We start from the raw sequence: 23,330 nt of genomic DNA on the forward strand, positions 1-23,330 counted from the left end.
AGATTGGACAGCCGTCGTCGTAGCTCAGTTGGTAAGAGCACCGGACGCGATATTCGAAGATCGTGGGTTCGGATCCCACCGGCGGCATGGTTGTTTTTCTGCTGATGTATAAGCAATTTTCTTCAATCGATAGATTAATCTAAGTATCATTATCCTATTGATTATCACAACACGTTAAAAAAAATAAAACATTCCCCTATGCACCTTGGTTTCGGTGATTGACGGCTTTCTTCATAAGTTTGTCAAAACGAGTCCCTAATTTTCCTTACCTTATCTGCTAATTGCTTAACGAGGGTCCCGGTTCTGGCAGACTTGATGCCATGGCTAGCATAAGAGGGCTCTCACACAGTTTCCGCCCTCGCCGTTAGATGACGTTGTACGTCACACTCACGGTATTACAGGACGTTCTACGTCCACCGCTATGGAAGAGGGTGGCGCTGGTGAACACTCTCATGGTTAGCTTACAAGCAAAAATATAAATACCCACGAAAGCAGCAGATTGGACAGCCGTCGTCGTAGGTCAGTTGGTAAGAGCACCGGACGCGATATTCGGAGGTCGTGGGTTCGGATCCCACCGGCAGCATGGTTGTTTTTTCTGCTGATTTACAAGCAATTTTCTGCAATCGATAGATTAATCGAAGTATCATTATCCTATTGATTAGCACAACACATTAAAAAAAATAAAACATTCCCCTATGCACCTTGGTTTCGGTGATTGTCGGCTTTCTTCATAGGTTTGTCAAAACGAGTCCCTAATTTTCCTTACCTTATCTGCTAATTGCTTAACGAGGGTCCCGGTTCTGGCAGACATGATGCCATGGGTAGCATAAGAGGGCTCTCGCACAGTTTCCGCCTTATCCGTTAGATGACCTTGTACGTCACACTCGCGGTGTTAGAGGACGTTCTACGTCCACCGCTTTGGAAGAGGGTGGCGCTGGTGAACACTCTCATGGTTAGCTGCAAGCAAAAATATAAATACCCACGAAAGCAGCAGATTGGACAGCCGTCGTCGTAGCTCAGTTGGTAAAAGCACCGGACGCGATATTCGGAGGTCTTGGGTTCGGATCCCACCGGCGGCATGGTTGTTTTTTCTGCTGATATATAAGCAATTTTCTTCAATCGATAGATTAATCTAAGTATCATTATCCCATTGATTATCACAACACATTAAAAAAAATTAAAACATTCCCCTATGCACCTTGGTTTCGGTGATTGTCGGCTTTCTTCATAAGTTTGTCAAATAGAGTCCCTAATTTTCATTACCTTATCTGCTAATTGCTTAACGAGGGTCTCGGTTCTGGCAGACTTGATGCCATGGGTAGCATAAGAAGGCTCTCGCACAGTTTCCGCCCTCGCCGTTAGATGACGTTGTACGTCACACTCGCGGTATTAAAGGACGTTCTACTTCCACCGCTATGGAAGAGGGTGGCGCTGTTGAACACTCTCATGGTTAGCTTACAAGCAAAAAATATAAATACCCACGAAAGCAGCAGATTGGACAGCCGTCATCGTAGCTCAGTTGGTAAGAGCACCGGACGCGATATTCGGAGGTCGTGGGTTCGGATCCCACCGGCGGCATGGTTGTTTTTTTTGCTGATTTATAAGCAATTTTCTTCAATCGATAGATTAATCTAAGTATCATTATCCCATTGATTAGCACAACGCATTAAAAAAAATTAAAACATTCCCCTATGCACCTTGGTTTCGGTGATTGTCGGCTTTCTTCATAAGTTTGTCAAAACGAGTCCCTAATTTTCCTTACCTTATCTGCTAATTGCTTAACGAGGGTCTCGGTTATGGCAGACTTGATGCCATGGGTAGCATAAGAGGGCTCTCGCACAGTTTCTGCCCTCGCCGTTACATGACGTTGTACGTCACACTCACGGTATTACAGGACGTTCTACGTCCACCGCTATGGAAGAGAGTGGCCCTGGTGAACACTCTTATGGTTAGCTTACAAGCAAAAATATAAATACCCACGAAAGCAGCAGATTGGACAGCCGTCGTCGTAGCTCAGTTGGTAAGAGCACCGGACGCGATATTCGAAGATCGTGGGTTCGGATCCCACCGGCGGCATGGTTGTTTTTCTGCTGATGTATACGCAATTTTCTTCAATCGATAGATTAATCTAAGTATCATTATCCTATTGATTATCACAACACGTTAAAAAAAATAAAACATTCCCCTATGCACCTTGGTTTCGGTGATTGTCGGCTTTCTTCATAAGTTTGTCAAAACGAGTCCCTAATTTTCCTACCTTATCTGCTAATTGCTTAACGAGGGTCCCGGTTCTGGCAGACTTGATGCCATGGCTAGCATAAGAGGGCTCTCACACAGTTTCCGCCCTCGCCGTTAGATGACGTTGTACGTCACACTCACGGTATTACAGGACGTTCTACGTCCACCGCTATGGAAGAGGGTGGCGCTGGTGAACACTCTCATGGTTAGCTTACAAGCAACAATATAAATACCCACGAAAGCAGCAGATTGGACAGCCGTCGTCGTAGGTCAGTTGGTAAGAGCACCGGACGCGATATTCGGAGGTCGTGGGTTCGGATCCCACCGGCAGCATGGTTGTTTTTTCTGCTGATTTACAAGCAATTTTCTTCAATCGATAGATTAATCGAAGTATCATTATCCTATTGATTAGCACAACACATTAAAAAAAATAAAACATTCCCCTATGCACCTTGGTTTCGGTGATTGTCGGCTTTCTTCATAGGTTTGTCAAAACGAGTCCCTAATTTTCCTTACCTTATCTGCTAATTGCTTAACGAGGGTCCCGGTTCTGGCAGACATGATGCCATGGGTAGTATAAGAGGGCTCTCGCACAGTTTCCGCCCTCGCCGTTAGATGACGTTGTACGTCACACTCGCGGTATTACAGGACGTTCTACGTCCACCGCTATGGAAGAGGGTGGCGCTGGTGAACACTCTCATGGTTAGCTTACAAGCAAAAATATAAATACCCACGAAAGCAGCAGATTGGACAGCCGTCGTCGTAGCTCAGTTGGTAAGAGCACCAAACGCGATATTCGGAGGATGTGGGTTCGGATCCCACCGGCGGCATGGTTGTTTTTTCTGCTGATTTATAAGCAATTTTCTTCAATCGATAGGTTAATCGAAGTATCATTATCCCATTGATTAGCACAACACATTAAAAAAAAATTATAACATTCCCCTATGCACCTTGGTTTCGGTGATTGTCGGCTTTCTTCATAAGCTTGTCAAAACGAGTCCCTAATTTTCCTTACCTTATCTGCTAATTGCTTAACGAGGGTCTCGGTTCTGGCAGACTTGATGCCATGGGTAGTATAAGAGGGCTCTCGCACAGTTTCCGCCCTCGCCGTTAGATGACGTTGTACGTCACACTCGCGGTATTACAGGACGTTCTACGTCCACCGCTATGGAAGAGGGTCGCGCTGGTGAACACTCTCATGGTTAGCTTACAAGCAAAAAATATAAATACCCACGAAAGCAGCAGATTGGACAGCCGTCATCGTAGCTCAGTTGGTAAGAGCACCGGACGCGATATTCGGAGGTCGTGGGTTCGGATCCCACCGGTGGCATGGTTGTTTTTTCTGCTGATTTATAAGCAATTTTCTTCAATCGATAGATTAATCTAAGTATCATTATCCCATTGATTAGCACAACGCATTAAAAAAATTAAAACATTCCCCTATACACCTTGGTTTCGGTGATTGTCGGCTTTCTTCATAAGTTTGTCAAAACGAGTCCCTAATTTTCCTTAACTTATCTGCTAATTGCTTAACGAGGGTCTCGGTTATGGCAGACTTGATGCCATGGGTAGCATAAGAGGGCTCTCGCACAGTTTCCGCCCTCGCCGTTAGATGACGTTGTACGTCACACTCGCGGTATTACAGGACGTTCTACGTCCACCGCTATGGAAGAGGGTGGCGCTGGTGAACACTTTCATGGTTAGCTTACAGGCAAAAATATAAATACCCACGAAAGCAGCAGATTGGACAGCCGTCGTCGTAGTTCAGTTGGTAAGAGCACCGGACGCGATATTCGGAGGTCGTGGGTTCGGATCCCACCGGCGGCATGGTTGTTTTTTCTGCTGATTTGTAAGCAATTTTCTTCAATGGATAGATTAATCTATGTATCATTATCCCATTGATTAGCACAACACATTAAAAAAATTAAAACATTCCCCTATGCACCTTGGTTTCGGTGATGTCGGCTTTCTTCATAAGTTTGTCGAAACGAGTCCCTAATTTTCCTTACCTTATCTGCTAATTGCTTAACGAGAGTCTCGGTTCTGGCAGACTTGATGCCATGGGTAGTATAAGAGGGCTCTCGCACAGTTTCCGCCCTCGCAGTTAGATGATGTTGTACATCACACTCGCGGTATTACAGGACGTTCTACGTCCACCGCTATGGAAGAGGGTGGCGGTGGTGAACACTCTCATGGTTAGCTTACAAGCAAAAATATAAATCCCCACGAAAGCAGCAGATTGGACAGCTGTCGTCGTAGCTCAGTTGGTAAGAGCACAGGACGCGATATTCGGAGGTCGTGGGTTCGGATCCCACCGGCAGCATGGTTGTTTTTTCTGCTGATTTACAAGCAATTTTCTTCAATCGATAGATTAATCGAAGTATCATTATCCCATTGATTAGCACAACACATTAAAAAAAAATTCAAACATTCCCCTATGCACCTTGGTTTCGGTGATTGTCGGCTTTCTTCATAAGTTTGTCAAAACGAGTCCCTAATTTTCCTTACCTTATCTGCTAATTGCTTAACGAGGTCTCGGTTCTGGCAGACTTGATGCCATGGGTAGTATAAGAGGGCTCTCGCACAGTTTCCGCCCTCGCCGTTAGATGACGTTGTACGTCACACTCGCGGTATTACAGGACGTTCTACGTCCACCGCTATGGAAGAGGGTCGCGCTGGTGAACACTCTCATGGTTAGCTTACAAGCAAAAATATAAATACCCACGAAAGCAGCAGATTGGACAGCCGTCGTCGTAGGTCAGTTGGTAAGAGCACCGGACGTGATATTCGGAGGTCGTGGGTTCGGATCCCACCGGCAGCATGGTTGTTTTTTCTGCTGATTTACAAGCAATTTTCTTCAATCGATAGATTAATCGAAGTATCATTATCCTATTGATTAGCACAACACATTAAAAAATAAAACATTCCCCTATGCACCTTGGTTTCGGTGATTGTCGGCTTTTTTCATAGGTTTGTCAAAACGAGTCCCTAATTTTCCTTACCTTATCTGCTAATTGCTTAACGAGGGTCCCGGTTCTGGCAGACATGATGCCATGGGTAGCATAAGAGGGCTCTCGCACAGTTTCCGCCTTATCCGTTAGATGACCTTGTACGTCACACTCGCGGTGTTAGAGGACGTTCTACGTCCACCGCTATGGAAGAGGGTGGCGCTGGTGAACACTCTCATGGTTAGCTGCAAGCAAAAATATAAATACCCACGAAAGCAGCAGATTGGACAGCCGTCGTCGTAGCTCAGTTGGTAAAAGCACCGGACGCGATATTCGGAGGTCTTGGGTTCGGATCCCACCGGCGGCATGGTTGTTTTTTCTGCTGATTTATAAGCAATTTTCTTCAATCGATAGATTAATCTAAGTATCATTATCCCATTGATTATCACAACACATTAAAAAAAATTAAAACATTCCCCTATGCACCTTGGTTTCGGTGATTGTCGGCTTTCTTCATAAGTTTGTCAAATAGAGTCCCTAATTTTCATTACCTTATCTGCTAATTGCTTAACGAGGGTCTCGGTTCTGGCAGACTTGATGCCATGGGTAGCATAAGAGGGCTCTCGCACAGTTTCCGCCCTCGCCGTTAGATGACGTTGTACGTCACACTCGCGGTATTACAGGACGTTCTACGTCCACCGCTGTGGAAGAGGGTGGCGCTGGTGAACACTCTCATGGTTAGCTTACAAGCAAAAATATAAATACCCACGAAAGCAGCAGATTGGACAGCCGTCGTCGTAGCTCAGTTGGTAAGAGCACCGGACGCGATATTCGGAGGTCGTGGGTTCGGATCCCACCGGCGGCATGGTTGTTTTTTCTGCTGATTTATAAGCAATTTTCTTCAATCGATAGGTTAATCTAAGTATCATTATCCCATTGATTAGCACAACACATAAAAAAAAAATAAAATATTCCCCTATGCACCTTAGTTTCGGTGATTGTCGGCTTTCTTCATAAGTTTGTCGAAACGAGTCCCTAATTTTCCTTACCTTATCTGCTAATTGCTTAACGAGAGTCTCGATTCTGGCAGACTTGATGCCATGGGTAGTATAAGAGGGCTCTCGCACAGTTTCCGCCCTCGCCGTTAGATGACGTTGTACGTCACACTCGCGGTATTACAGGACGTTCTACGTCCACCGCTATGGAAGAGGGTGGCGCTGGTGAACACTCTCATGGTTAGCTTACAAGCAAAAATATAAATACCCACGAAAGCAGCAGATTGGACAGCCGTCGTCGTAGCTCAGTTGGTAAGAGCACCGAACGCGATATTCGGAGGATATGGGTTCGGATCCCACCGGCGGCATGGTTGTTTTTTCTGCTGATTTATAAGCAATTTTCTTCAATCGATAGATTAATCGAAGTATCATTATCCCATTGATTAGCACAACACATTAAAAAAAATTAAAACATTCCACTATGCACCTTGGTTTCGGTGATTGTCGGCTTTCTTCATAAGTTTGTCAAAACGAGTCCCTAATTTTCCTTACCTTATCTGCTAATTGCTTAACGAGGGTCTCGGTTCTGGCAGACTTGATGCCATGGGTAGTATAAGAGGGCTCTCGCACAGTTTCCGCCCTCGCCGTTAGATGACGTTGTACGTTACACTCACGGTATTACAGGACGTTCTACGTCCACCGCTATGGAAGAGAGTGGCCCTGGTGAACACTCTTATGGTTAGCTTACAAGCAAAAATATAAATACCCACGAAAGCAGCAGATTGGACAGCCGTCGTCGTAGCTCAGTTGGTAAGAGCACCGGACGCGATATTCGAAGATCGTGGGTTCGGATCCCACCGGCGGCATGGTTGTTTTTCTGCTGATGTATAGGCAATTTTCTTCAATCGATAGATTAATCTAAGTATCATTATCCTATTGATTATCACAACACGTTAAAAAAAATAAAACATTCCCCTATGCACCTTGGTTTCGGTGATTGTCGGCTTTCTTCATAAGTTTGTCAAAACGAGTCCCTAATTTTCCTTAACTTATCTGCTAATTGCTTAACGAGGGTCTCGGTTATGGCAGACTTGATGCCATGGGTAGCATAAGAGGGCTCTCGCACAGTTTCCGCCCTCGCCGTTAGATGACGTTGTACGTCACACTCACGGTATTACAGGACGTTCTACCTCAACCGCTATGGAAGAGGGTGGCGCTGGTGAACACTCTCATGGTTAGCTTACAAGCAAAAATATAAATACCCACGAAAGCAGCAGATTGGACAGCCGTCGTCGTAGATCAGTTGGTAAGAGCACCGGACGCGATATTCGGAGGTCGCGGGTTCGGATCCCACCGGCGGCATGGTCGTTTTTTCTGCTGATTTATAAGCAATTTTCTTCAATCGATAGGTTAATCTAAGTATCATTATCCCATTGATTAGCACAACACATTAAAAAAAACTAAAATATTCCCCTATGCACCTTAGTTTCGGTGATTGTCGGCTTTCTTCATAAGTTTGTCGAAACGAGTCCCTAATTTTCCTTACCTTATCTGCTAATTGCTTAACGAGGGTCTCGGTTATGGCAGACTTGATGCCATGGGTAGCATAAGAGGGCTCTCGCACAGTTTCTGCCCTCGCCGTTACATGACGTTGTACGTCACACTCACGGTATTACAGGACGTTCTACGTCCACCGCTATGGAAGAGAGTGGCCCTGGTGAACACTCTTATGGTTAGCTTACAAGCAAAAATATAAATACCCACGAAAGCAGCAGATTGGACAGCCGTCGTCGTAGCTCAGTTGGTAAGAGCACCGAACGCGATATTCGGAGGATATGGGTTCGGATCCCACCGGCGGCATGGTTGTTTTTTCTGCTGATTTATAAGCAATTTTCTTTAATCGATAGATTAATCTAAGTATCATTTTCCCATTGATTAGCACAACACATTAAAAAAAATTAAAACATTCCTCTATGCACCTTGGTTTCGGTGATTGTCGGCTTTCTTCATAAGTTTGTCAAAACGAGTACCTAATTTTCCTTACCATATCTGCTAATTGCTTAACGAGGTCTCGGTTCTGGCAGACTTGATGCCATGGGTAGTATAAGAGGGCTCTCACACAGTTTCCGCCCTCGCCGTTAGATGACGTTGTACGTCACACTCACGGTATTACAGGACGTTCTACGTCCACCGCTATGGAAGAGAGTGGCCCTGGTGAACACTCTTATGGTTAGCTTACAAGCAAAAATATAAATACCCACGAAAGCAGCAGATTGGACAGCCGTCGTCGTAGCTCAGTTGGTAAGAGCACCGGACGCGATATTCGAAGATCGTGGGTTCGGATCCCACCGGCGGCATGGTTGTTTTTCTGCTGATGTATAAGCAATTTTCTTCAATCGATAGATTAATCTAAGTATCATTATCCTATTGATTATCACAACACGTTAAAAAAAATAAAACATTCCCCTATGCACCTTGGTTTCGGTGATTGTCGGCTTTTTTCATAGGTTTGTCAAAACGAGTCCCTAATTTTCCTTACCTTATCTGCTAATTGCTTAACGAGGGTCCCGGTTCTGGCAGACATGATGCCATGGGTAGCATAAGAGGGCTCTCGCACAGTTTCCGCCTTATCCGTTAGATGACCTTGTACGTCACACTCGCGGTGTTAGAGGACGTTCTACGTCCACCGCTATGGAAGAGGGTGGCGCTGGTGAACACTCTCATGGTTAGCTGCAAGCAAAAATATAAATACCCACGAAAGCAGCAGATTGGACAGCCGTCGTCGTAGCTCAGTTGGTAAAAGCACCGGACGCGATATTCGGAGGTCTTGGGTTCGGATCCCACCGGCGGCATGGTTGTTTTTTCTGCTGATTTATAAGCAATTTTCTTCAATCGATAGATTAATCTAAGTATCATTATCCCATTGATTATCACAACACATTAAAAAAAATTAAAACATTCCCCTATGCACCTTGGTTTCGGTGATTGTCGGCTTTCTTCATAAGTTTGTCAAATAGAGTCCCTAATTTTCATTACCTTATCTGCTAATTGCTTAACGAGGGTCTCGGTTCTGGCAGACTTGATGCCATGGGTAGCATAAGAGGGCTCTCGCACAGTTTCCGCCCTCGCCGTTAGATGACGTTGTACGTCACACTCGCGGTATTACAGGACGTTCTACGTCCACCGCTGTGGAAGAGGGTGGCGCTGGTGAACACTCTCATGGTTAGCTTACAAGCAAAAATATAAATACCCACGAAAGCAGCAGATTGGACAGCCGTCGTCGTAGCTCAGTTGGTAAGAGCACCGGACGCGATATTCGGAGGTCGTGGGTTCGGATCCCACCGGCGGCATGGTTGTTTTTTCTGCTGATTTATAAGCAATTTTCTTCAATCGATAGGTTAATCTAAGTATCATTATCCCATTGATTAGCACAACACATAAAAAAAAAATAAAATATTCCCCTATGCACCTTAGTTTCGGTGATTGTCGGCTTTCTTCATAAGTTTGTCGAAACGAGTCCCTAATTTTCCTTACCTTATCTGCTAATTGCTTAACGAGAGTCTCGATTCTGGCAGACTTGATGCCATGGGTAGTATAAGAGGGCTCTCGCACAGTTTCCGCCCTCGCCGTTAGATGACGTTGTACGTCACACTCGCGGTATTACAGGACGTTCTACGTCCACCGCTATGGAAGAGGGTGGCGCTGGTGAACACTCTCATGGTTAGCTTACAAGCAAAAATATAAATACCCACGAAAGCAGCAGATTGGACAGCCGTCGTCGTAGCTCAGTTGGTAAGAGCACCGAACGCGATATTCGGAGGATATGGGTTCGGATCCCACCGGCGGCATGGTTGTTTTTTCTGCTGATTTATAAGCAATTTTCTTCAATCGATAGATTAATCGAAGTATCATTATCCCATTGATTAGCACAACACATTAAAAAAAATTAAAACATTCCACTATGCACCTTGGTTTCGGTGATTGTCGGCTTTCTTCATAAGTTTGTCAAAACGAGTCCCTAATTTTCCTTACCTTATCTGCTAATTGCTTAACGAGGGTCTCGGTTCTGGCAGACTTGATGCCATGGGTAGTATAAGAGGGCTCTCGCACAGTTTCCGCCCTCGCCGTTAGATGACGTTGTACGTTACACTCACGGTATTACAGGACGTTCTACGTCCACCGCTATGGAAGAGAGTGGCCCTGGTGAACACTCTTATGGTTAGCTTACAAGCAAAAATATAAATACCCACGAAAGCAGCAGATTGGACAGCCGTCGTCGTAGCTCAGTTGGTAAGAGCACCGGACGCGATATTCGAAGATCGTGGGTTCGGATCCCACCGGCGGCATGGTTGTTTTTCTGCTGATGTATAGGCAATTTTCTTCAATCGATAGATTAATCTAAGTATCATTATCCTATTGATTATCACAACACGTTAAAAAAAATAAAACATTCCCCTATGCACCTTGGTTTCGGTGATTGTCGGCTTTCTTCATAAGTTTGTCAAAACGAGTCCCTAATTTTCCTTAACTTATCTGCTAATTGCTTAACGAGGGTCTCGGTTATGGCAGACTTGATGCCATGGGTAGCATAAGAGGGCTCTCGCACAGTTTCCGCCCTCGCCGTTAGATGACGTTGTACGTCACACTCACGGTATTACAGGACGTTCTACCTCAACCGCTATGGAAGAGGGTGGCGCTGGTGAACACTCTCATGGTTAGCTTACAAGCAAAAATATAAATACCCACGAAAGCAGCAGATTGGACAGCCGTCGTCGTAGATCAGTTGGTAAGAGCACCGGACGCGATATTCGGAGGTCGCGGGTTCGGATCCCACCGGCGGCATGGTCGTTTTTTCTGCTGATTTATAAGCAATTTTCTTCAATCGATAGGTTAATCTAAGTATCATTATCCCATTGATTAGCACAACACATTAAAAAAAACTAAAATATTCCCCTATGCACCTTAGTTTCGGTGATTGTCGGCTTTCTTCATAAGTTTGTCGAAACGAGTCCCTAATTTTCCTTACCTTATCTGCTAATTGCTTAACGAGGGTCTCGGTTATGGCAGACTTGATGCCATGGGTAGCATAAGAGGGCTCTCGCACAGTTTCTGCCCTCGCCGTTACATGACGTTGTACGTCACACTCACGGTATTACAGGACGTTCTACGTCCACCGCTATGGAAGAGAGTGGCCCTGGTGAACACTCTTATGGTTAGCTTACAAGCAAAAATATAAATACCCACGAAAGCAGCAGATTGGACAGCCGTCGTCGTAGCTCAGTTGGTAAGAGCACCGAACGCGATATTCGGAGGATATGGGTTCGGATCCCACCGGCGGCATGGTTGTTTTTTCTGCTGATTTATAAGCAATTTTCTTTAATCGATAGATTAATCTAAGTATCATTTTCCCATTGATTAGCACAACACATTAAAAAAAATTAAAACATTCCTCTATGCACCTTGGTTTCGGTGATTGTCGGCTTTCTTCATAAGTTTGTCAAAACGAGTACCTAATTTTCCTTACCATATCTGCTAATTGCTTAACGAGGTCTCGGTTCTGGCAGACTTGATGCCATGGGTAGTATAAGAGGGCTCTCACACAGTTTCCGCCCTCGCCGTTAGATGACGTTGTACGTCACACTCACGGTATTACAGGACGTTCTACGTCCACCGCTATGGAAGAGAGTGGCCCTGGTGAACACTCTTATGGTTAGCTTACAAGCAAAAATATAAATACCCACGAAAGCAGCAGATTGGACAGCCGTCGTCGTAGCTCAGTTGGTAAGAGCACCGGACGCGATATTCGAAGATCGTGGGTTCGGATCCCACCGGCGGCATGGTTGTTTTTCTGCTGATGTATAAGCAATTTTCTTCAATCGATAGATTAATCTAAGTATCATTATCCTATTGATTATCACAACACGTTAAAAAAAATAAAACATTCCCCTATGCACCTTGGTTTCGGTGATTGTCGGCTTTCTTCATAAGTTTGTCAAAACGAGTCCCTAATTTTCCTTACCTTATCTGCTAATTGCTTAACGAGGGTCCCGGTTCTGGCAGACTTGATGCCATGGGTAGCATAAGAGGGCTCTCGCACAGTTTCCGCCTTCGCCGTTAGATGACCTTGTACGTCACACTCGCGGTATTAGAGGACGTTCTACGTCCACCGCTATGGAAGAGGGTGGCGCTGGTGAACACTCTCATGGTTAGCTTGCAAGCAAAAATATAAATACCCACGAAAGCAGCAGATTGGACAGCCGTCGTCGTAGCTCAGTTGGTAAAAGCACCGGACGCGATATTCGGAGGTCTTGGGTTCGGATCCCACCGGCGGCATGGTTGTTTTTTCTGCTGATTTATAAGCAATTTTCTTCAATCGATAGATTAATCTAAGTATCATTATCCCATTGATTAGCACAACACATTAAAAAAAATTAAAACATTCCCCTATGCACCTTGGTTTCGGTGATTGTCGGCTTTCTTCATAAGTTTGTCAAAACGAGTCCCTAATTTTCCTAACCTTATCTGCTAATTGCTTAACGAGGGTCTCGGTTCTGGCAGACTTGATGCCATGGGTAGTATAAGAGGGCTCTCGCACAGTTTCCGCCCTCGCCGTTAGATGACGTACGTCACAATCGCTGTATTACAGGACGTTCTACGTCCACCGCTATGGAAGAGGGTCGCGCTGGTGAACACTATCATGGTTAGCTTACAAGAAAAAAATATAAATACCCACGAAAGCAGCAGATTGAACAGCCGTCATCGTAGCTCAGTTGGTAAGAGCACCGGACGCGATATTCGGAGGTCGTGGGTTCGGATCCCACAGGCGGCATTGTTGTTTTTTCTGCTGATTTATAAGCAATTTTCTTCAATCGATAGATTAATCTAAGTATCATTATCCCATTGATTAGCACAACGCATTAAAAAAAATTAAAACATTCCCCTATGCACCTTGGTTTCGGTGATTGTCGGCTTTCTTCATAAGTTTGTCAAAACGAGTCCCTAATTTTCCTTACCTTATCTGCTAATTGCTTAACGAGGGTCTCGGTTATGGCAGACGATGCCATGGGCAGCATAAGAGGGCTCTCGCACAGTTTCCGCCCTCGCCGTTAGATGACGTTGTACGTCACACTCACGGTATTACAGGACGTTCTACGTCCACCGCTATAGAAGAGGGTGGCGCTGGTGAACACTCTCATGGTTAGCTTACAAGCAAAAATATAAATACCCACGAAAGCAGCAGATTGGACAGCCGTCGTCGTAGCTCAGTTGGTAAGAGCACCGGACGCGATATTCGGAGGTCGTGGGTTCGGAACCCACCGGCGGCATGGTTGTTTTTTCTGCTGATTTATAAGCAATTTTCTTCAATCGATAGATTAATCTAAGTATCATTATCCCATTGATTAGCACAACACATTAAAGAAAATTAAAACATTCCCCTATGCACCTTGGTTTCGGTGATTGTCGGCTTTCTTCATAGGTTTGTCAAAACGAGTCCCTAATTTTCCTTACCTAATCTGCTAATTGCTAAACGAGGGTCTCGGTTCTGGCAGACTTGATGCCATGGGTAGCATAAGAGGGCTCTCGCACAGTTTCCGCCCTCGCCGTTAGATGACGTTGTACGTCACACTCGCGGTATTACAGGACGTTCTACGTCCACCGCTATGGAAGAGGGTGGCGCTGGTGAACACTCTCATGGTTAGCTTACAAGCAAAAATATAAATACCCACGAAAGCAGCAGATTGGACAGCCGTCGTCGTAGGTCAGTTGGTAAGAGCACCGGACGCGATATTCGGAGGTCGTGGGTTCGGATCCCACCGGCAGCATGGTTGTTTTTTCTGCTGATTTACAAGCAATTTTCTTCAATCGATAGATTAATCGAAGTATCATTATCCTATTGATTAGCACAACACATTAAAAAAAATAAAACATTCCCCTATGCACCTTGGTTTCGGTGATTGTCGGCTTTCTTCATAGGTTTGTCAAAACGAGTCCCTAATTTTCCTTACCTTATCTGCTAATTGCTTAACGAGGGTCCCGGTTCTGGCAGACATGATGCCATGGGTAGCATAAGAGGGCTCTCGCACAGTTTCCGCCTTATCCGTTAGATGACCTTGTACGTCACACTCGCGGTGTTAGAGGACGTTCTACGTCCACCGCTATGGAAGAGGGTGGCGCTGGTGAACACTCTCATGGTTAGCTGCAAGCAAAAATATAAATACCCACGAAAGCAGCAGATTGGACAGCCGTCGTCGTAGCTCAGTTGGTAAAAGCACCGGACGCGATATTCGGAGGTCTTGGGTTCGGATCCCACCGGCGGCATGGTTGTTTTTTCTGCTGATATATAAGCAATTTTCTTCAATCGATAGATTAATCTAAGTATCATTATCCCATTGATTATCACAACACATTAAAAAAAATTAAAACATTCCCCTATGCACCTTGGTTTCGGTGATTGTCGGCTTTCTTCATAAGTTTGTCAAATAGAGTCCCTAATTTTCATTACCTTATCTGCTAATTGCTTAACGAGGGTCTCGGTTCTGGCAGACTTGATGCCATGGGTAGCATAAGAAGGCTCTCGCACAGTTTCCGCCCTCGCCGTTAGATGACGTTGTACGTCACACTCGCGGTATTAGAGGACGTTCTACTTCCACCGCTATGGAAGAGGGTGGCGCTGTTGAACACTCTCATGGTTAGCTTACAAGCATAAATATAAATACCCACGAAAGCAGCAGATTGGACAGCCGTCGTCGTAGCTCAGTTGGTAAGAGCACCAGACACGATATTCGGAGGTCGTGGGTTCCGCTCCCACCGGCGGCATGGTTGTTTTTTCTGCTGATTTATAAGCAATTTTCTTCAATCGATAGATTAATCGAAGTATCATTATCCCATTGATTAGCACAACACATTAAAAAAAATTAAAACATTCCACTATGCACCTTGGTTTCGGTGATTGTCGGCTTTCTTCATAAGTTTGTCAAAACGAGTCCGTAATTTTCCTTACCTTATCTGCTAATTGCTTAACGAGGGTCTCGGTTCTGGCAGACTTGATGCCATGGGTAGTATAAGAGGACTCTCGCACAGTTTCCGCCCTCGCCGTTAGATGATGTTGTACGTCACACTCGCGGTATTACAGGACGTTCTACGTCCACCGCTACGGAAGAGGGTCGCGCTGGTGAACACTCTCATGGTTAGCTTACAAGCAAAAAAATATAAATACCCACGAAAGCAGCAGATTGGACAGCCGTCATCGTAGCTCAGTTGGTAAGAGCACCGGACGCGATATTCGGAGGTCGTGGGTTCGGATCCCACCGGCGGCATGGTTGTTTTTTTTGCTGATTTATAAGCAATTTTCTTCAATCAATAGATTAATCTAAGTATCATTATCCCATTGATTAGCACAACGCATTAAAAAAAATTAAAACATTCCCCTATGCACCTTGGTTTCGGTGATTGTCGGCTTTCTTCATAAGTTTGTCAAAACGAGTCCCTAATTTTCCTTACCTTATCTGCTAATTGCTTAACGAGGGTCTCGGTTATGGCAGACTTGATGCCATGGGTAGCATAAGAGGGCTCTCGCACAGTTTCTGCCCTCGCCGTTACATGACGTTGTACGTCACACTCACGGTATTACAGGACGTTCTACGTCCACCGCTATGGAAGAGAGTGGCCCTGGTGAACACTCTTATGGTTAGCTTACAAGCAAAAATATAAATACCCACGAAAGCAGCAGATTGGACAGCCGTCGTCGTAGCTCAGTTGGTAAGAGCACCGGACGCGATATTTGAAGATCGTGGGTTCGGATCCCACCGGCGGCATGGTTGTTTTTCTGCTGATGTATAAGCAATTTTCTTCAATCGATAGATTAATCTAAGTATCATTATCCTATTGATTATCACAACACGTTAAAAAAAATAAAACATTCCCCTATGCACCTTGGTTTCGGTGATTGTCGGCTTTCTTCATAAGTTTGTCAAAACGAGTCCCTAATTTTCCTTACCTTATCTGCTAATTGCTTAACGAGGGTCCCGGTTCTGGCAGACTTGATGCCATGGCTAGCATAAGAGGGCTCTCACACAGTTTCCGCCCTCGCCGTTAGATGACGTTGTACGTCACACTCACGGTATTACAGGACGTTCTACGTCCACCGCTATGGAAGAGGGTGGCGCTGGTGAACACTCTCATGGTTAGCTTACAAGCAAAAATATAAATACCCACGAAAGCAGCAGATTGGACAGCCGTCGTCGTAGGTCAGTTGGTAAGAGCACCGGACGCGATATTCGGAGGTCGTGGGTTCGGATCCCACCGGCAGCATGGTTGTTTTTTCTGCTGATTTACAAGCAATTTTCTTCAATCGATAGATTAATCGAAGTATCATTATCCTATTGATTAGCACAACACATTAAAAAAAATAAAACATTCCCCTATGCACCTTGGTTTCGGTGATTGTCGGCTTTCTTCATAGGTTTGTCAAAACGAGTCCCTAATTTTCCTTACCTTATCTGCTAATTGCTTAACGAGGGTCCCGGTTCTGGCAGACATGATGCCATGGGTAGCATAAGAGGGCTCTCGCACAGTTTCCGCCTTATCCGTTAGATGACCTTGTGCGTCACACTCGCGGTGTTAGAGGACGTTCTACGTCCACCGCTATGGAAGAGGGTGGCGCTGGTGAACACTCTCATGGTTAGCTGCAAGCAAAAATATAAATACCCACGAAAGCAGCAGATTGGACAGCCGTCGTCGTAGCTCAGTTGGTAAGAGCACCGGACGCGATATTCGGAGGTCTTGGGATCGGATCCCACCGGCGGCATCGTTGTTTTTTCTGCTGATTTATAAGCAATTTTCTTCAATAGATAGGTTAATCTAAGTATCATTATCCCATTGATTAGCACAACACATTAAAAAAAATAAAATATTCCCCTATGCACCTTAGTTTCGGTGATTGTCGGCTTTCTTCATAAGTTTGTCGAAACGAGTCCCTAATTTTCCTTACCTTATCTGCTAATTGCTTAACGAGAGTCTCGATTCTGGCAGACTTGATGCCATGGGTAGTATAAGAGGGCTCTCGCACAGTTTCCGCCCTCGCCGTTAGATGACGTTGTACGTCACACTCGCGGTATTACAGGACGTTCTACGTCCACCGCTATGGAAGAGGGTGGCGCTGGTGAACACTCTCATGGTTAGCTTACAAGCAAAAATATAAATACCCACGAAAGCAGCAGATTGGACAGCCGTCGTCGTAGCTCAGTTGGTAAGAGCACCAAACGCGATATTCGGAGGATGTGGGTTCGGATCCCACCGGCGGCATGGTTGTTTTTTCTGCTGATTTATAAGCAATTTTCTTCAATCGATAGGTTAATCGAAGTATCATTATCCCATTGATTAGCACAACACATTAAAAAAAAATTATAACATTCCCCTATGCACCTTGGTTTCGGTGATTGTCGGCTTTCTTCATAAGCTTGTCAAAACGAGTCCCTAATTTTCCTTACCTTATCTGCTAATTGCTTAACGAGGGTCTCGGTTCTGGCAGACTTGATGCCATGGGTAGTATAAGAGGGCTCTCGCACAGTTTCCGCCCTCGCCGTTAGATGACGTTGTACGTCACACTCGCGGTATTACAGGACGTTCTACGTCCACCGCTATGGAAGAGGGTCGCGCTGGTGAACACTCTCATGGTTAGCTTACAAGCAAAAAATATAAATACCCACGAAAGCAGCAGATTGGACAGCCGTCATCGTAGCTCAGTTGGTAAGAGCACCGGACGCGATATTCGGAGGTAGTGGGTTCGGATCCCACCGGTGGCATGGTTGTTTTTTCTGCTGATTTATAAGCAATTTTCTTCAATCGATAGATTAATCTAAGTATCATTATCCCATTGATTAGCACAACGCATTAAAAAAATTAAAACATTCCCCTATACACCTTGGTTTCGGTGATTGTCGGCTTTCTTCATAAGTTTGTCAAAACGAGTCCCTAATTTTCCTTAACTTATCTGCTAATTGCTTAACGAGGGTCTCGGTTATGGCAGACTTGATGCCATGGGTAGCATAAGAGGGCTCTCGCACAGTTTCCGCCCTCGCCGTTAGATGACGTTGTACGTCACACTCGCGGTATTACAGGACGTTCTACGTCCACCGCTATGGAAGAGGGTGGCGCTGGTGAACACTTTCATGGTTAGCTTACAGGCAAAATTATAAATACCCACGAAAGCAGCAGATTGGACAGCCGTCGTCGTAGTTCAGTTGGTAAGAGCACCGGACGCGATATTCGGAGGTCGTGGGTTCGGATCCCACCGGCGGCATGGTTGTTTTTTCTGCTGATTTGTAAGCAATTTTCTTCAATGGATAGATTAATTTATGTATCATTATCCCATTGATTAGCACAACACATTAAAAAAATTAAAACATTCCCCTATGCACCTTGGTTTCGGTGATGTCGGCTTTCTTCATAAGTTTGTCGAAACGAGTCCCTAATTTTCCTTACCTTATCTGCTAATTGCTTAACGAGAGTCTCGGTTCTGGCAGACTTGATGCCATGGGTAGTATAAGAGGGCTCTCGCACAGTTTCCGCCCTCGCCGTTACATGACGTTGTACGTCACACTCACGGTATTACAGGACGTTCTACGTCCACCGCTATGGAAGAGAGTGGCCCTGGTGAACACTCTTATGGTTAGCTTACAAGCAAAAATATAAATACCCACGAAAGCAGCAGATTGGACAGCCGTCGTCGTAGCTCAGTTGGTAAGAGCACCGGACGCGATATTCGAAGATCGTGGGTTCGGATCCCACCGGCGGCATGGCTGTTTTTCTGCTGATGTATAAGCAATTTTCTTCAATCGATAGATTAATCTAAGTATCATTATCCTATTGATTATCACAACACGTTAAAAAAAATAAAACATTCCCCTATGCACCTTGGTTTCGGTGATTGTCGGCTTTCTTCATAAGTTTGTCAAAACGAGTCCCTAATTTTCCTTACCTTATCTGCTAATTGCTTAACGAGGGTCCCGGTTCTGGCAGACTTGATGCCATGGCTAGCATAAGAGGGCTCTCACACAGTTTCCGCCCTCGCCGTTAGATGACGTTGTACGTCACACTCACGGTATTACAGGACGTTCTACGTCCACCGCTATGGAAGAGGGTGGCGCTGGTGAACACTCTCATGGTTAGCTTACAAGCAAAAATATAAATACCCACGAAAGCAGCAGATTGGACAGCCGTCGTCGTAGGTCAGTTGGTAAGAGCACCGGACGCGATATTCGGAGGTCGTGGGTTCGGATCCCACCGGCAGCATGGTTGTTTTTTCTGCTGATTTACAAGCAATTTTCTTCAATCGATAGATTAATCGAAGTATCATTATCCTATTGATTAGCACAACACATTAAAAAAAATAAAACATTCCCCTATGCACCTTGGTTTCGGTGATTGTCGGCTTTCTTCATAGGTTTGTCAAAACGAGTCCCTAATTTTCCTTACCTTATCTGCTAATTGCTTAACGAGGGTCCCGGTTCTGGCAGACATGATGCCATGGGTAGCATAAGAGGGCTCTCGCACAGTTTCCGCCTTATCCGTTAGATGACCTTGTACGTCACACTCGCGGTGTTAGAGGACGTTCTACGTCCACCGCTATGGAAGAGGGTGGCGCTGGTGAACACTCTCATGGTTAGCTGCAAGCAAAAATATAAATACCCACGAAAGCAGCAGATTGGACAGCCGTCGTCGTAGCTCAGTTGGTAAGAGCACCGGACGCGATATTCGGAGGTCTTGGGATCGGATCCCACCGGCGGCATCGTTGTTTTTTCTGCTGATTTATAAGCAATTTTCTTCAATAGATAGGTTAATCTAAGTATCATTATCCCATTGATTAGCACAACACATTAAAAAAAATAAAATATTCCCCTATGCACCTTAGTTTCGGTGATTGTCGGCTTTCTTCATAAGTTTGTCGAAACGAGTCCCTAATTTTCCTTACCTTATCTGCTAATTGCTTAACGAGAGTCTCGATTCTGGCAGACTTGATGCCATGGGTAGTATAAGAGGGCTCTCGCACAGTTTCCGCCCTCGCCGTTAGATGACGTTGTACGTCACACTCGCGGTATTACAGGACGTTCTACGTCCACCGCTATGGAAGAGGGTGGCGCTGGTGAACACTCTCATGGTTAGCTTACAAGCAAAAATATAAATACCCACGAAAGCAGCAGATTGGACAGCCGTCGTCGTAGCTCAGTTGGTAAGAGCACCAAACGCGATATTCGGAGGATGTGGGTTCGGATCCCACCGGCGGCATGGTTGTTTTTTCTGCTGATTTATAAGCAATTTTCTTCAATCGATAGGTTAATCGAAGTATCATTATCCCATTGATTAGCACAACACATTAAAAAAAAATTATAACATTCCCCTATGCACCTTGGTTTCGGTGATTGTCGGCTTTCTTCATAAGCTTGTCAAAACGAGTCCCTAATTTTCCTTACCTTATCTGCTAATTGCTTAACGAGGGTCTCGGTTCTGGCAGACTTGATGCCATGGGTAGTATAAGAGGGCTCTCGCACAGTTTCCGCCCTCGCCGTTAGATGACGTTGTACGTCACACTCGCGGTATTACAGGACGTTCTACGTCCACCGCTATGGAAGAGGGTCGCGCTGGTGAACACTCTCATGGTTAGCTTACAAGCAAAAAATATAAATACCCACGAAAGCAGCAGATTGGACAGCCGTCATCGTAGCTCAGTTGGTAAGAGCACCGGACGCGATATTCGGAGGTCGTGGGTTCGGATCCCACCGGTGGCATGGTTGTTTTTTCTGCTGATTTATAAGCAATTTTCTTCAATCGATAGATTAATCTAAGTATCATTATCCCATTGATTAGCACAACGCATTAAAAAAATTAAAACATTCCCCTATACACCTTGGTTTCGGTGATTGTCGGCTTTCTTCATAAGTTTGTCAAAACGAGTCCCTAATTTTCCTTAACTTATCTGCTAATTGCTTAACGAGGGTCTCGGTTATGGCAGACTTGATGCCATGGGTAGCATAAGAGGGCTCTCGCACAGTTTCCGCCCTCGCCGTTAGATGACGTTGTACGTCACACTCGCGGTATTACAGGACGTTCTACGTCCACCGCTATGGAAGAGGGTGGCGCTGGTGAACACTTTCATGGTTAGCTTACAGGCAAAAATATAAATACCCACGAAAGCAGCAGATTGGACAGCCGTCGTCGTAGTTCAGTTGGTAAGAGCACCGGACGCGATATTCGGAGGTCGTGGGTTCGGATCCCACCGGCGGCATGGTTGTTTTTTCTGCTGATTTGTAAGCAATTTTCTTCAATGGATAGATTAATCTATGTATCATTATCCCATTGATTAGCACAACACATTAAAAAAATTAAAACATTCCCCTATGCACCTTGGTTTCGGTGATGTCGGCTTTCTTCATAAGTTTGTCGAAACGAGTCCCTAATTTTCCTTACCTTATCTGCTAATTGCTTAACGAGAGTCTCGGTTCTGGCAGACTTGATGCCATGGGTAGTATAAGAGGGCTCTCGCACAGTTTCCGCCCTCGCAGTTAGATGATGTTGTACATCACACTCGCGGTATTACAGGACGTTCTACGTCCACCGCTATGGAAGAGGGTGGCGGTGGTGAACACTCTCATGGTTAGCTTACAAGCAAAAATATAAATCCCCACGAAAGCAGCAGATTGGACAGCTGTCGTCGTAGCTCAGTTGGTAAGAGCACAGGACGCGATATTCGGAGGTCGTGGGTTCGGATCCCACCGGCAGCATGGTTGTTTTTTCTGCTGATTTACAAGCAATTTTCTTCAATCGATAGATTAATCGAAGTATCATTATCCCATTGATTAGCACAAAAAATTAAAAAAAAATTCAAACATTCCCCTATGCACCTTGGTTTCGGTGATTGTCGGCTTTCTTCATAAGTTTGTCAAAACGAGTCCCTAATTTTTCTTACCTTATCTGCTAATTGCTTAACGAGGTCTCGGTTCTGGCAGACTTGATGCCATGGGTAGTATAAGAGGGCTCTCGCACAGTTTCCGCCCTCGCCGTTAGATGACGTTGTACGTCACACTCGCGGTATTACAGGACGTTCTACGTCTACCGCTATGGAAGAGGGTCGCGCTGGTGAACACTCTCATGGTTAGCTTACAAGCAAAAAATATAAATAATCACGAAAGCAGCAGATTGGACAGCCGTCGTCGTAGCTCAGTTGGTAAGAGCACCGGACGCGATATTCGGAGGTTGTGGGTTCGAATCCCACCGGCGGCATGGTTGTTTTTTCTGCTGATTTATAAGCAATTTTCTTCAATCGATAGATTAATCTAAGTATTATTATCCCATTGATTAGCACAACGCATTAAAAAAAATTAAAACATTCCCATATGCACCTTGGTTTCGGTGATTGTCGGCTTTCTTCATAAGTTTGTCAAAACGAGTACCTAATTTTCCTTACCTTATCTGCTAATTGCTTAACGAGGGTCTCGGTTCTGGCAGACTTGATGCCATGGCTAGCATAAGAGGGCTCTCACACAGTTTCCGCCCTCGCCGTTAGATGACGTTGTACGTCACACTCACGGTATTACAGGACGTTCTACGTCCACCGCTATGGAAGCGGGTGGCGCTGGTGAACACTCTCATGGTTAGCTTACAAGCAAAAATATAAATACCCACGAAAGCAGCAGATTGGACAGCCGTCGTCGTAGGTCAGTTGGTAAGAGCACCGGACGTGATATTCGGAGGTCGTGGGTTCGGATCCCACCGGCAGCATGGTTGTTTTTTCTGCTGATTTACAAGCAATTTTCTTCAATCGATAGATTAATCGAAGTATCATTATCCTATTGATTAGCACAACACATTAAAAAAAATAAAACATTCCCCTATGCACCTTGGTTTCGGTGATTGTCGGCTTTTTTCATAGGTTTGTCAAAACGAGTCCCTAATTTTCCTTACCTTATCTGCTAATTGCTTTTAACGAGGGTCCCGGTTCTGGCAGACATGATGCCATGGGTAGCATAAGAGGGCTCTCGCACAGTTTCCGCCTTATCCGTTAGATGACCTTGTACGTCACACTCGCGGTGTTAGGGGACGTTCTACGTCCACCGCTATGGAAGAGGGTGGCGCTGTTGAACACTCTCATGGT

General features: G+C 45.1%; 1 non-coding gene across 1 annotated transcript; it reads left to right on the forward strand.

The window, feature by feature from the left end:
• Positions 1-22,385: 22,385 nt before the first annotated feature.
• TRNAS-CGA (transfer RNA serine (anticodon CGA)) lies at positions 22,386-22,459 on the forward strand. The gene has a single exon. It is a non-coding gene; the product is annotated as a tRNA-Ser (tRNA).
• The last annotated feature ends 871 nt before the right edge of the window (positions 22,460-23,330 follow it).

The sequence above is a fragment of the Amblyomma americanum genome, chromosome 8 (assembly GCF_052857255.1).
Source record: "Amblyomma americanum isolate KBUSLIRL-KWMA chromosome 8, ASM5285725v1, whole genome shotgun sequence".
Classification (NCBI taxonomy): Eukaryota; Metazoa; Arthropoda; class Arachnida; order Ixodida; family Ixodidae; genus Amblyomma; species Amblyomma americanum.